Here is a 14,615-nt window from a genome sequence, read left to right as displayed (position 1 = left end):
AATGGAGCAAACCCTACTCAAAATCCTATCCTTATTGCTGATGATAGGGATAGAGCTCTAAGAAATTATGTGATGCCAGTGTTTCATGATCTTAATCCTAGTATTAGGAGACCTGAAATTGAGGCACAACAGTTTGAGCTGAAGCCAGTTATGTTCCAGATGCTTTAGACAGTGGGCCAATTCAGTGGAATGCCTACCAAAGATCCTCATCTTCACTTAAAATTGTTTATGGAGGTGAGCGATTCTTTCAAGTTAGCCAGAATAACCAAAAATGCACTACGATTAAAGTTGTTCCCATATTCGCTAAGGGACAGAGCTCGAGCCTGGTTGAACTCATTGCTACCAAATTCTATTTTCACATGGCAAGAGTTGGTAGAAAGATTCCTCATGAAGTATTTTCGGCCTAGAAAGAATGCTAAGTTGAGGAACGAGATCACTGCTTTCCAACAAATGGATGAAGTGTCCTTACATGAGGCATGGGAAAGGTACAAAGAATTATTACAGAGTGCCCTTATCACAGAATTCCTCATTGCATCCAACTTGAGAAATTGTATAACTATCTCAAAGGTCACACTAGGGTGGTAGTTGACGCTTCTGCTAATGGTGTTCTCCTCTCTAAGTCTTATGACGAGGCTTATGAAATCATTGAGAGGATTGCCATCAACAATTATCAATGGCCAACCAATCAAGCAGCATCAGGAAGGCGAGTAGCTGGAATACATGAAGTGGATCCACTCACTTCACTAGTATCTCAAGTATCTTCAATTTTCTCAATGCTTAAAAATTTTACCACTAATGGGTTTAATAGTTTTGTAGCACATCCACCTAATCACTTTGAAAATATAGCCTGTGTTTATTCTAGGGACAGACATTTGTTCGAAGAATGTCTATCAAACTCAGAATCTATGTATTACATGGGTAATCAAATTTCTACAACCCATCTTGGCTAAACCATCCTAGTTTCTCTTGGAGTAACTAAGTGGCTAGACCCAGTAACACTTATGCCAAACCTAGACCGACCCAGCCACCTATTTTTACCCAACAAGCTCAGAAGTAACCTCAAGCTGAAACTTCCAATGGCTTAGAAAACTTGTTGAAGGCATACACAGCCAAAAATTATGGAAACCGTCCACAAGGTGCTTTGCCTAGTGATATAGAGAATCCAAGAAATTCGAGGAAGGAGCATTGTTAAGCATTGACATTGAGGAGTTGAAAGACATTAGAGCCCAACACTGTTGAAGTTCAAGAAGAGCTAAGTGATGCTCAGGACTCAGTGGAAAGTCAACCGAGTATTGAAATTCCAATTTCACCGAAACTAGAATCTGCAAAACCTGATAAGGTAACTTCTGAACTAGTCAAAATACTAACAACTTCATTAAATACAGAATTGCCACAGAAGATGAATCAACCAGTTCTAGTAAAGAAGCCTCCACCACCCTACCCTCAAAGGATTCAGAAGCAAAAATAGGAAGTCTAGTTCAAGAAGTTCCTAGATGTACTCAAGCAACTTCATATCAACATTCTATTGGTAGAAGCACTTGAAAAACTACTGAATTATGTCAAATTCATGAAGGATATTCTGTCCAAGAAATGAAGACTAAGAGAATTTAAGACGGTAGCCTTAACGAAGGAATGCAGTGCATATCTTCAAGATAAACTACCCCCAAATTTGAACGATCCTGAATGTTTTACCATACCTTGAAACATTGGAGCAATGTATTATTGTAAGGCACTATGTGATTTGGGTGCAAGCATTAACTTGATGCCTATGTCCATATTCAAAAAGTTGGGGATAGGTGAAGTTAGACCTACTACGGTTACACTTCAATTGGTAGATCGATCCTTAGCACATCCAGAAGGAAAAAATCGAGGATGTATTAGTACGAGAAGACAAATTTGCTTTTCTTACTGACTTTGTTATTCTAGACTTTTAAGTAGATAAAAAGTTATCAATCATTCTAGGAAGGCCTTTCCTTACAACTGGAAGGACCCTTATCGATGCGCAAAAGGGCGAGCTTACTATACGTGTTCAGGACGATCAGGTAACATTTAATGTTTTTAAGAGTATGCGATTTCCTGACACAACTGATGATTGTTTTGCAGTATCCAACGTAGAGGAATTAATCATGGAAAGGGAGCTTAACTTTGGTGAGGACCCATTAGGGAAAATTTTGAAATCAGACCTTTCAAGTGATGAAGAGGAGGATGAATACTTAGCTTTGCTAGAAGCTAATCAAAGGGGATTTAATCCGCAATCCTACTTTGAATCTTTGGAGTTAGAGAATAGGGATTATGCCCAACCAAAAGCGTCAATCGAAGAGCCACCTAAATTAGAACTGAAGGTACTTTCCTCACATTTAAAATATGTTTATTTGGGTAACGCTTCTACTTTGTCTGTGATTGTTTCTGCGAAATTGACCGAAGAGCAAGAAGAGAAACTCATCCTAGTGTTGAAACAATTCAAGAAGGCTATCAGATGAATCCTAACTGATATTCGTGGCATTAGTCCGTCTATATACATGCACAATATCATCCTAGAAGATGGCGAGAAAAGGACCATTGATGGACAACAAAGACTGAACCCCAACATGAAGGACGTGTAAAGAAAGAAATCATCAAGTGGTTGGATGAAACTATAATTTACCCCATCTCAGATAGTTCGTGGGTAAGTCCGGTCTAGTGCTTTCCAAAGAAAGGATGTATTACGGTCATAGAGAATGAAAACAAAGAGCTAATGCTGATCATAACAGTTATGGGATGGAGAATTTGCATCGATTATCGGAAGTTGAACAAGGAGACAAGGAAATACCACTTTCCTTTATCATTCTTGGACAAAATCCTGGATAGACTCATGGGGCGAGACTATTACTATTTTCTTGATGGATACTCAGGGTATAATCAGATTACAGCAGTGCCAAAAAATCAACACAAGACAACATTTGTATGCCTGTACGGTACATTTGCATTTAGACACATGCCATTTGGTTTATGTAATGCACCTGCTACATTTCAAAGATGTGTGATGTCTATTTTTATTGACATAGTTTAGAAGTATTTGGAAGTGTTTATGGATGATTTTTCAGTGTTTAGAGACACTTATGATGATTGCCTAGCCAATCCAGCTAACGTACTAAGGTGATGCAAAGAAACAAACCTCGTACTTAACTGGAAAAAATGTCATTTCATGGTACGAGAAGGTATTGTTCTACGGCATCGGATAACGAGACATGTAATCGAGGTAGATAAAGCAAAGGTAGATGTTATTGAGAAACTCCCACCTCCAACATCTATAAAGAGTGTTAAGTGCTTTTTAGGCCATGCCAGTTTCTATCGAAGATTTATCAAAAACTTTTCCAAAATTGCTAAACCCTTAGGCAAATTATTGGAGAAGGACACGATGTTCAAACTTGATGAGGATTGCTTAAGAGCTCTAAATGATTTAAAGAGTCGATTAGTTTCGGCACCCATAATCGTCACACTAGATTGGGATTTACCATTTGAACTGATGTATGACAGAAGTGACTTCGCGATAGGAGCTGTGATAGGCCAGTGAAGGAACAAAGTCTTTCATCCCATCTACTATGCAAGTCAGACTCTGACAGAAGCTCAATTGAATTATATGGTAACAGAGAAAGATTTACTTGCTATTGTGTTTGCTTTTGACAAGTTTCGATCTTATCTTATAGTTATCAAAGTGACTGTCTATACGGGCCATTCGACAATTAAGTATTTACTTGCCAAGAAAGACGCCAAGCCATGATTGATCCAATGGGTACTTCTAATCCAAAAGTTCGATCTAGAAATTTAAGATCGAAAAGGGGTAAAAAACTAAGTAGCAAACCACTTGTCCAGATTGGAGCAGCAAGAAGGGAATTCTCCACTTATACCTATTCAGGAGACATTCCCAGATGAACACATACTGAAGGTAAATCATGTCCATAATACTCCATTGGTTTCCTGATATTGCTAAATATTTAGCTTGTGGTTGGATGTCGATTGATAAGACGTGCCATCAAAAGAAAAAGTTTCTTCACGATGTGAAGTACTATTTTTGGGAAGAACCATACTTGTTTAAAAAGTGTACAGATCAGATGATCTGGAGATGTGTGGAAGAAGATGAAGTACATAAGATTCTATATCATTGCCACTTAGCTCCAAGTGGGGGACACTTCGGAGGTACACGTACTGCGGACAAGGTATTGCAAGCTAAATTCTTTTGGCCAATACTATTCAAATACACGTATGCTTATGTAAAAAGTTGTGATCGATGTCCAACGGTTGAAACGTCACCAACAGAAATGAGATGACCCGGACAAACATCATTAAGGTAGAATTATTTGATTTTTGGGGTATTGACTTTCTCGGTCCTTTCCCTTCGTCTTTTAGTCACAAGTACATATTGGTAGCAGTAGACTACGTGTCTAAGTGGGTTGAGGTCGAGGCATATCCGACGAACGATGCTAAGGTTGTGCTGAAGTTTTTGCAGAAGCATGTGTTCACAAGGTTTGGAACCCCGAGAGCTATCATCAGTGATTAAGGATCCCATTTTGTGAACAAATGGTTGAAATGTTTACTCGACAAACATGGAGTAAAGCACAAGGTTGCCACAGCTTACCATCCGCAGACGAATAGGCAAGCTAAACTGGCAAACAAAGAGATCAAAGGCATACTCGAGAAGGTAGTTTGTCCGAACTGATGAGATTGGTCCAAAAGACTGGATGATGCTTTATGGGCCTACAAGATAGTATACAAGACACCTTTAGGGATGTCACCTTATAGGTTGGTTTTTGGGAAAGCTTGGCATCTGCCCTTAGAGTTAGAACACAAAGCTTACTAGGCTCTCCAAAAACTCAACTTGGATCTTAAGCTTGCTAAAGAAAAACGGATGATTCAACTCAATGAGTTAGAAGAATTTTGAATGTTCTCATACGAGAATGCCAAACTATTCAAGGAAAGACTTAAAAGATGGCATGACAAGCACATTCGAGTTCGAGAATTTGAAGCAAGCCAGCAAGTCTTGTTATTCAATTCCAGATTAAGGTTCTTTCTAGGTAAGTTAAAATCACGTTGGTCCAGTCCATTTACGATTCACCAAGTTTATCCATACAGAGTTGTCGAACTTCAAAGTAAGGGAGGTAATTTTCGAGTCAATGCTCAGCACTTCAAACATTACTAGGGGATAAAATTGTACAGGATCAAATCCCGTTCATTTTATCAAATATTTAATTTTTCTTATTTTTCATTTTAAGTTTAGGGTATATTTTTGGGATTAGTATGTTTAAATAAATTTTGTCTAGGAGATTGGAACTTAAGCGGGACCGCTTGTGACCCCTCCAATCTTTCTTGGGAATTGATTTCAACATAATCTTTCAAGAAATTATTCTCTAAATGGCAAAATAAAGTTTTAGTTTTTCAAATAAAAGGGTCAATTTTGATCCAAGTCTTAATTACAATTCAATTTTCAAATTTTCTTTAAGTTTATGTACTTAATTGAATTATTTTCAAATTTTGGTTGCTCTTTTTTGTAAATATTAAAATTAGATGCCTCTTTTGTAAACATTTTCAAAGGCATCTAGAATAAATGTTTTAATTTAATTTAATAAATAAGATGATAATAACTAGTATATAATTATATTTATTATAATATATTAATTGTTATCAACTTTGCATAGAATTAGGATTAGTTTAAATTTGATAATACTTTATTTAATGGTTTTATTTCAATAAATTAATAACAAATAATAATTTAATATGCATTATATTAATTATTAATTGTTATTAAATTTGTGTAGAATTAGAGCTTAGAATATTTTAATTATTAATTTGTTCTAAGAATTCTAATTGAACACCAACCCTCTTCCTTATAAATTCCACCAACCTTCTCCACCTTTCATATCACCTTAACCAATCACCCAAACACCCAACTAGTTTCGCAGCTCCCATCACAACACGGCCAGCAGCTTTCCTTCGGCCAGCAATCACACACAGTCATTGCACGCACTTGACTCAACTGCCCAACTCCAAAACTGCTAAGGCTCGCACCTACTTACTGACCCAATTGAAGCACCCATCGCAACACCCCTGCCTTGCACATCTTGCTCCATGCGCATCATGTCGCTCCCAGCTCCAACAGCCCACACTTAGTCGATAACCCTTCCAACCATCCTTCAATTACAATCTTTTCCTTCTAATTTTATTTGAGTTCTTAATTTTTATATACAAGGTGGTAAGAAAGTTTTCTTCAAAATTTTAATTCGTTTTAATTATTTAACTTTTCAATTTATTGTGAACTGTTAATATATTATTTTTACTAATTAAATTTTTGAGAAAATTTATTTCCATCTTATGTTCAGGTTAATCATGCCTCGCAAGAGAACTCGTGCCTCTGTCCAAATTAAAGAATCCCAAAATAAATTTCACTGTGAAGAATCCAAAGCAAGATACGAAAGTGTATTCAAGACCGAGTGTATATGAGGAATTAGTTCGTTAGCTTTATGCAAATTTCACTTCAAACGAATTAACGAAAGTTTCTGTCCTAGGAATCAAGGTATCGATAACCTCAAACGCTATTAATTGATCCTTTGAATTACCTAATTTCGAAGACAATGAATACTCTTCCTTGATGAGAAATATTGAGATTGATATGCAACAAATTCTCGAGGAACTTACAGTTCCATATTCTAAGTGGACTGTGTTAAAGCAAGGAATTCACACTTGTCGTAGATAATATTTGACATCACTAGCGAAGCTATGGTTCCATTTCATTCAGTTTAGCCTTATGCCTATTTTATACGGGACTACAATTTCATTAGAGTGAATGGTCTTGTTATACTTTATCTTAACCGCTAGACGTTTTGGCCCAACTTACTTTCCCTTTACGATAACAATTTTGTGCTTGAAAGCTAAAATTATTGCAAATGTAAAGAAGACAGGTTATAGCCAAGGCACAATTACAAATTAGGACCTATACCGAATAGCCGGAGACTCTGTTCTCCAGCAATGAGTTGAAGAGAGCGAGGATCCCGAAGAAGAAGAATAAGAAAATCCCACAAAGATCGAACCAATACAGTCAGCTGAAATCCCTAATAAAACAGAACCAATGGAACCAACAACCGAACCTGACATAACAACCTCGATGTTCAGAACTCAATCGTCTCACCCAGATCTTTGAGATGAGCTGTCAAAGTTGATGGACATAATGCAACATATGCAGTGGCAGCAACAAGCTTACTGGAGATATTCAAAAATATGGGATAACTCAATGAGAAGCGTTCTTACGAAAATATACAATGACCCATTTATTTTTGTGCCTGAGTTTCTAGATTTCATATTTGAACCATGGAGCCACTATCGAAGAGGGAGCGAAGCGATTCATGCAGAAACAAAGATGATGGAGTAAAAGATGAGTCGGATTCTGAGGTATCTGCAAATAAATAAAAAAAGGGGGGATATTAACTTTATTTTATTTTCATTCTTAGGTTATTTAATGTTTTAATATTAGATTCTATTAGGATTTTTATTTATCGCATAAATAAAACAACAAGTGGAAATCATAAATAAAAATCTCTTTTCTAGAATCCTACTTGGTGTATAGTATCTATTCACTTTTAACAATGAGGACATTGTTCATCTTAAGTAGGGGACTGAAAAATTGAAATTATTTCCTCTCGAATAAATTTTACTTTTAGTTATGATTAAGTTATATTTTGTCCAAAATTTGAAATTTTGTTAAGTATGTTAAACTTCAAGATGAATAAAGTTCAATTATTTCAATAATTGTTATGTTAGTTGAACTATGAAACAAATGTATTCTTAATTAAGCATGCAAATCATACCATTAAATTTTAGCTCATTAGGAAAGTTAGGCATGCATGAAAGTTTAAGTCTCTAGAATTTACTTAGTAATTTCTTAAGGCTAAATCCTTGGAAGCATAGAATGTTGAAAATTATTTAGACAACTTTTGTTTGGATCGTCTGAGCCTTTCAAGCCAACCTTGATGGAATTTTATCCTTTGAAACCCAACTTTGAGACTATATGGCCTAATTTTATTTGAACCCTTGCAATATTTAGCCATCAATTTTCTCTTAATTATCTTTAAATTGTCCCAAACACTAGACTCAGTACTATTCAGAACATTCTTTGAAAATAAGTTTGGGGGAGTTGAAAAGAAATATCAAATGCTCAAAAAAATTGTATTACATATAGCATAATGCTCGTGAAAAAAAAGAAGAAGAGCATATGTACTTGAAACAAAATAGAGGTACAAAAGAGCGTGTGAAAGCAAAATAAGTTGGTTTATTGAAGGTAATTATTCCGAAGGTCCGATTCGAGCTGAGTCTAGGGTTTTAAGCCTAAATTTATATATCTTTTACTAACCCCTAGCCTAGCCACGTTACAACCTATTTAAAAGACCTATTGATTGAATTTTCTATGCTACCTATATTAGTGGAGAGAAATTGCTATGCTCAACATATGAAGGTATAAATTACACTTGATGATTGCAACTTAACTTCAATAAGGGAATAAAATCAAATTGGTAGGAATTTAGCATGTCTTTATTGAGAAAGCATTTAGTCTGTTTTTTCTATCATAAGAATAATTGAGATTAATTTGAATGATATGTAAACTTAAGTAGCATAAATCTCAAAATTCTTGTTATTGAGCATAAGTATACTAAAATCATAATTTTGGGAAGAATGCTGTTTTGAAGGAATTTTTCAAAAATGTTTTCGAAAAATTCTTTTCAATTTGTGCATTACTCAAGACGAGCAATAAATTAAGTTTGGGGTGTGGAAACACAAAAATATACACTGTTTTTCATGCCCTTTTTAACTCAAATTCATGCAGTTTTAGTAAAATTCTTGTTGAAAAATATATAATAATCATAAAATAATTAAATTGCACTTTAATTTTTAACATGATAAATTTTAATTAATTTTATATCAAATTTTAATTTATTTTGATTTATTTTCAACAGATTCGCACAAAGGACCAAAAACGGCTCGGCAGACACTACTTGAAATGCAAAATCGAGAAGCAATTTTGAAGCATCAAGGCAAATTAATTTTCAGCCTAAGATGGTCCAAATTATGAATATTAATTCATAATATAATTAATTTTAATATTAATCCAATTTACTTTGGGTTAAATAAATTATTATTAATTATTTATGAAAAGAGGCTCAATTGAGCTGAACTAAGAAAACCGATCCAACCGAGCATTGGGCAACCCAAAATCGTCCCACATGCTAACCCAGTCAAATTTTTTGGCTTATTATTTGGCTTGAAAAATAACCCTTGAAAACTCCTTGAATTTGCATTCAAACCCCTCCACTATTCATGTCTTTTTAGATTTGCCCCTACCTTTAAATAGCAAGTTTGAAACCTTCAAACTTGTCACATGTGTGGCCGGCAACGGGGGAACTCTATGGCTACTGATTTTTTCTATTTTTAGTAGCCTAATCAATCTATCAAAACCCCCCTTGGCTACTCATTTGACACACATCTCAAAACCTCTCATCCTTTCACTTCTCTTTCACTTCCTATCTTCAATCCCCTTCCGTTGTTCTTCATTTTCTTCCCCATTCCCTTGTCGATTTCATCTCTTGAGAAAGATTCCATCAACCACCATTTAGAGCAACATTCAAGTGTTCATAGAAGTCTCAGTTGAATAAGATTAGGCAGAGAAGGAGAGCGGAGCAAACTAGTCAAGCCTCAGAGAAAAACCGGATTTGATTCTTGTTCCTTATCCTGTTAATTTTATTGTTGTTGTTATGAACATGTCTATAAATAATTGTGATGTTGATATGTTTAATTTAATTAATATGACTTAAATTTAATTCATGTTAGGTTGATTGCATTTTGTCCACTTAATTTATTAAAATTGTGTTTGTGTTGCGCAAGCGCAAGGCAAGAAGGTACGTTACCCCTTGTTCTAGGCCTTGTATGATGTTTGATTAAGTAAAACTGTAACAGCATCGGATACGGGTTAGGGGTGTTACAAAAACCATGACTAAGTTATTGTTGCATTACATTTGTAAGGTAACTAATGAATTAATTATTTAAACAGATTCAAATTGTAATTAATTGACACAATCACTACAGGAAAACAAGTTTTTAACAGCATTTTTAGCGGAGTTTGGATAAAAAAAAGCCGCTATAGATCGAGCATTAGCGGCGATTTTTGAAAAATGCTACTATAGATCGAGCATTAGCGGCGCTTTTTGAGAAACGCCACTATTGATCGAGCATTAGCGGCGCTTTTTGAGAAACTCCGCTATTGATCGAGCATTAGCGGCGCTTTTTGAAAAACCGCAAAAAATTCAGTAAGACGTAGTCATTTTATGTTGAGCTTTAGCGATGCTTTTTGTAAAAAGCCGCTATAGATCAAGTTTTAACGGCGCTTTATCAAAAACGCCGTAAAAAACTTTTTATTAGTCTATTTATTATTTAACTAGTTTATTTATATTAATTAAAACGCAATTTATTTTTAATTGAATATTTAAATTCTTCAAAAAAATAATGACACGTAGAAAACATTTGAAAGTAAAAACATAGAAAAATATTTGTTAAAAATAAAAAAAATTTAAATACTATTATTGTAATACCCCCTACCCGTATTCGTCGCCGAAATAGAGTATGAGGCATTACCAGATTTTACTGAATAACTATTTTTTTTACTTTAAATTCAACATAACCCCTTTATAAATCTCTAATCTTCCCTGCAAATTTTAAATCGAGACCAATCCGACACAACCAATCCATTTAAATATATTTTCAAGATAGATTTATCGTAGTCATAAGATAATCTCATCACATACCAAAACTAAAATTTGTTAGCCATACCAATGGCTAACTATACATTCATTTCACATTAACATCTACTTTACTAGCTTATACATGCCATTGATTTCCAAAATAAAGTTTCTTTATATATCGAGATCTTGAGGTTGATAGTGTGATGCGTCTCCGACCAAATCCGACCTCTGAGCTCTTAACACTACAAAATAGGGGAAAAGGAAACAGGGTAAGCACTTTGTGCTTAGTAAGCTCATGTAACAAGAATTATACTTACCTAATATTTTCAATACAATGCAATAAACATTCATACATCCATTCAATGCATTATTCCCCTATCATGGAAAAACTCAACATTCAAATTAGTCTAATAATTTCCATGTATCAACAATTTATACGATGATTGATGAGCTCATAAATTCCATGATTTCCATTTCCTTGTTATTTTTCCATATTTATCCCGTTGAATTTCTCAGAATTTCGATGGATTTTTAGAGATACACTTTAGTGTACAAATCCGGGTCCGTCAATTCATATTCATGTGCGCACATTTTCATTTCAGAGAGCACACTCCCGCGAACTTCATCCTTACAGCGGGATTACCAGTCCAGGCTAAATCCCCTGCAACGACAATTACTCTAATGAGCTTGGATCTGAATTACCAGTCCAGGCTAAATTCAGACCCTAATTCGGATTACCCGTCCGGGCTAAATCCATTTTCCATATATTCTTCGGGAGGGCTATATCAGAATAGGATCACCCGTCCGGGCTAGATCCTTTTTACCATCAATTCCTTTTCAGAGATCCATCGATTTTTCCTTCCATTCAACCGGGATTTCTTCCCATTTTTATCAAATATATCAATGTTTCATCAATTTTCATATAATGAACATTCAAATCATATTCACATCAATAACAAACATTTCAGGCATTTAAGCATATAATTCAAGTTACACGAACTTACCTCGACACTTGTTCGTAAACAAAAATCTACTAATCCTGAACTTTTTATTTTCCTCGATCTAGCTTCGTAGTTGAATTTTCTGGATCTAAATAAATAAATTTTAATCATTAATCTAATACATTTTATGTTCATATGTAACATTTTCTATAATTCCATTATTATTTATAATGCATTCAAAGTTGTCTCACTGAGTCACAGTCACTAAATTATTTATATCATGAGCTACGGAACTCCAAATTAAGCTCCGTTAATTTTCTATGAAAATATACTGACATATATTCTTACCATAAAATTTTAAGAATTTTGGGTTTAGCCAACAAGTACAGTTTATTCTTTAAAGTTTCCCCTATGTCATTGTTTGTCGGTTCCGACCCCTATTCACTAAAAATTAATTACCTCATTGTACAAAATTCATATGTTGTTTCCATTTTTTATTCTGAAAATAAACTCATTAATAATTCTAAACATATAAATTATAACTCATAATCATTTTTTACAATTTTAATGATATTCTAAAGTCGAAAGGGGAACCCAAATTCATTCTGACATTGTCTCACAAAATCTATTATATCTCATGATTTACAATTTCATTTCTTACACCGTTTCTTTTATAAGAAACTTGACTCAATAAGATTTAATTTCATATTTTATCCATCCTCTAATTCGATCTATACATTTTTTTGTGATTTTTCAAAGTTAGAGTACTGCTGCTGTCCAAAACTGTTTTAGTGTATGATGTTAATTACCATTTTTCCCTAAACTTTCAATAATTGATCATTTCATCCCTGCTCAATTAATCTCCCAATTGAGCTGATATTTCTCAATTAACACTTTATCCCATCACTTTAAACTACTTTATAAGCTTTGGGAATCAGAATGTTAGCACTAGACTTTAATTCCAAACTTTTTCACAATTAAGTCCTACAAATCAATTTCTATTGAAATTACCTAATAAAAACATCTCATAAACAAATTAAAACTTCAATTTCATCCTATTTCATCATAAACTTCCAGTACATATTCATAGCAACTTTCAAATTCATTCATAAAATCAAAAACTAATGAATTTAGTAATAAGACCTAGCTGTAAAAGTCTTAGAAACACAAAAATTACAAGAAAAAGGCAAGGATTAACTCACTTGGTGCAAAAATTATGAAACAACAGCTTGAAGAAAACCTTATGACGTTTTTTGCCTGATGAGAATGCAGAAAAATAAAGAGAATTCTAGATATTCCACTTTAGTCCTAACTTTTAAAGTAAATTTTGCAATATTCCATTTTACCCTTAATTCTTCAATTCTCCTGATTTTCTCAGTGTATGCCGCCCAAAATATCTTCTTTTGGGCTTATTTGCAATTTATGACCCTCCTCATTTAACGATTGAGCTATTTAATCCTTCTAGTAACTTTTACACCTTTTCCATTTAGTCCTTTTCACTTAATTGACTACCCAAACATTAAAATTTTCTAACGAAATTTTAATACCATATTACTAACACTTCATAAATATTTATAAAAATATTTTTTACTCAATTTTACGAGATCGAGGTCTCAATACCTTATTTTTACCCAATTTCTTCAACAATTTCTTTTTCTAACTAACCACTAAATCGGTAAAATTCTTCATCTATATTTTCATACGATTTTCCTATCATATCAATATTCATGCAAAAATATTAAAATAAATTTCTCTTTAAATCAAATTTGTGGTTACGAAACCACTATTCCGATAACCTTGGATTTGGGTCATTACAACTCTCCCCCCTTTAAGGATTTTCGTCCTCGAAAATCTTACCAGTAAAGAGGTTCGGGTATTGCTTCCTCATTTCCTCCTCCGGTTACCATTTCGCTTCCTTTATCCCGTGCTTTTTACATAATACTTTCATCAAATTTATCTTTTTATTTCTAAGCTCCTTTGTTTCCCATGCCAATATCTTGACCGGTTTTTCATTGTAAGTCATATCCGGCTGAATCTCCACTTTTGTCGGAGAAATAACATGTGAAGGATCTGATCGATACTGTAATAGCATAGATACATGAAAAACATTATGAATTCTATCAAGTTCCGGTGGTAATGCCAATCGATAAGCGACCGGTCCAATTCTTTCTACGATTTCATATGGCCCGATAAATCTTGGACTCAATTTGCCCTTTCGACCGAATCGGAGAACTTTCTTCCAAGGAGACACTTTTAAGAATACCTTATCACCCACCTGAAATTCAATCTCTTTTCGTTTAAGATCAGCATATGACTTCTGACGATCGGAAGCTGCTTTTAGACTATCTCGAATCACCTTGACTTTTTCTTCTATTTCTCGGATCAAATCAACCCCATGTATCTTCTTTTCACTAAGCTCTGTCTAATATAACAGTGTTCTACATTTTCTACCATACAAAGCTTCATACGGAGCCATTTTAATACAGGACTGATAACTGTTATTATAAGCAAATTCAATCAAAGGTAGATACTTCTCCCAATTACCTTCAAACTCTAATATACAACATCGGAGCATATCTTCCAATACTTGAATTACACGTTCAGATTGGCCATCTGTCTAAGGATGAAATGCAGTGCTAAAATGCAATTGAGTACGCAAGGCTTCTTGCAATTTGTCCCAGAAACGAGATGTAAATCGGGGATTTCTATCAGAGATAATAGAGATTGGCACTCCATGCAGCTTGACAATCTCAGATATATACAGTTCAGCCAATTTATCTAGAGAATAATCCATACGTACCGGGATAAAATGTGCTGATTTTGTTAATCGATCAACGATCACCCAAATGGCATCTTTCTTTTTTGGTGACAATGGTAATCCTGACACAAAATCCATAGTAATTCTTTCACATTTCCA

The 14,615-nt window shown here is 34.3% G+C and overlaps 1 non-coding gene across 1 annotated transcript; it reads right to left on the bottom strand.

Moving 5' to 3' along the window:
- Positions 1 to 417: 417 nt before the first annotated feature.
- LOC128040771 (small nucleolar RNA R71) lies at positions 418 to 523 on the bottom strand. The gene has a single exon (XR_008195577.1). It is a non-coding gene; the product is annotated as a small nucleolar RNA R71 (small nucleolar RNA).
- Between the last annotated feature and the right edge of the window lie 14,092 nt (positions 524 to 14,615).

This window comes from Gossypium raimondii, chromosome 4 (genome assembly GCF_025698545.1).
Source record: "Gossypium raimondii isolate GPD5lz chromosome 4, ASM2569854v1, whole genome shotgun sequence".
NCBI classification, from domain to species: domain Eukaryota; kingdom Viridiplantae; phylum Streptophyta; class Magnoliopsida; order Malvales; family Malvaceae; genus Gossypium; species Gossypium raimondii.
Note: the sequence above shows the minus strand (reverse complement) of the source record. Positions and strands in the feature narration are given on the sequence as shown.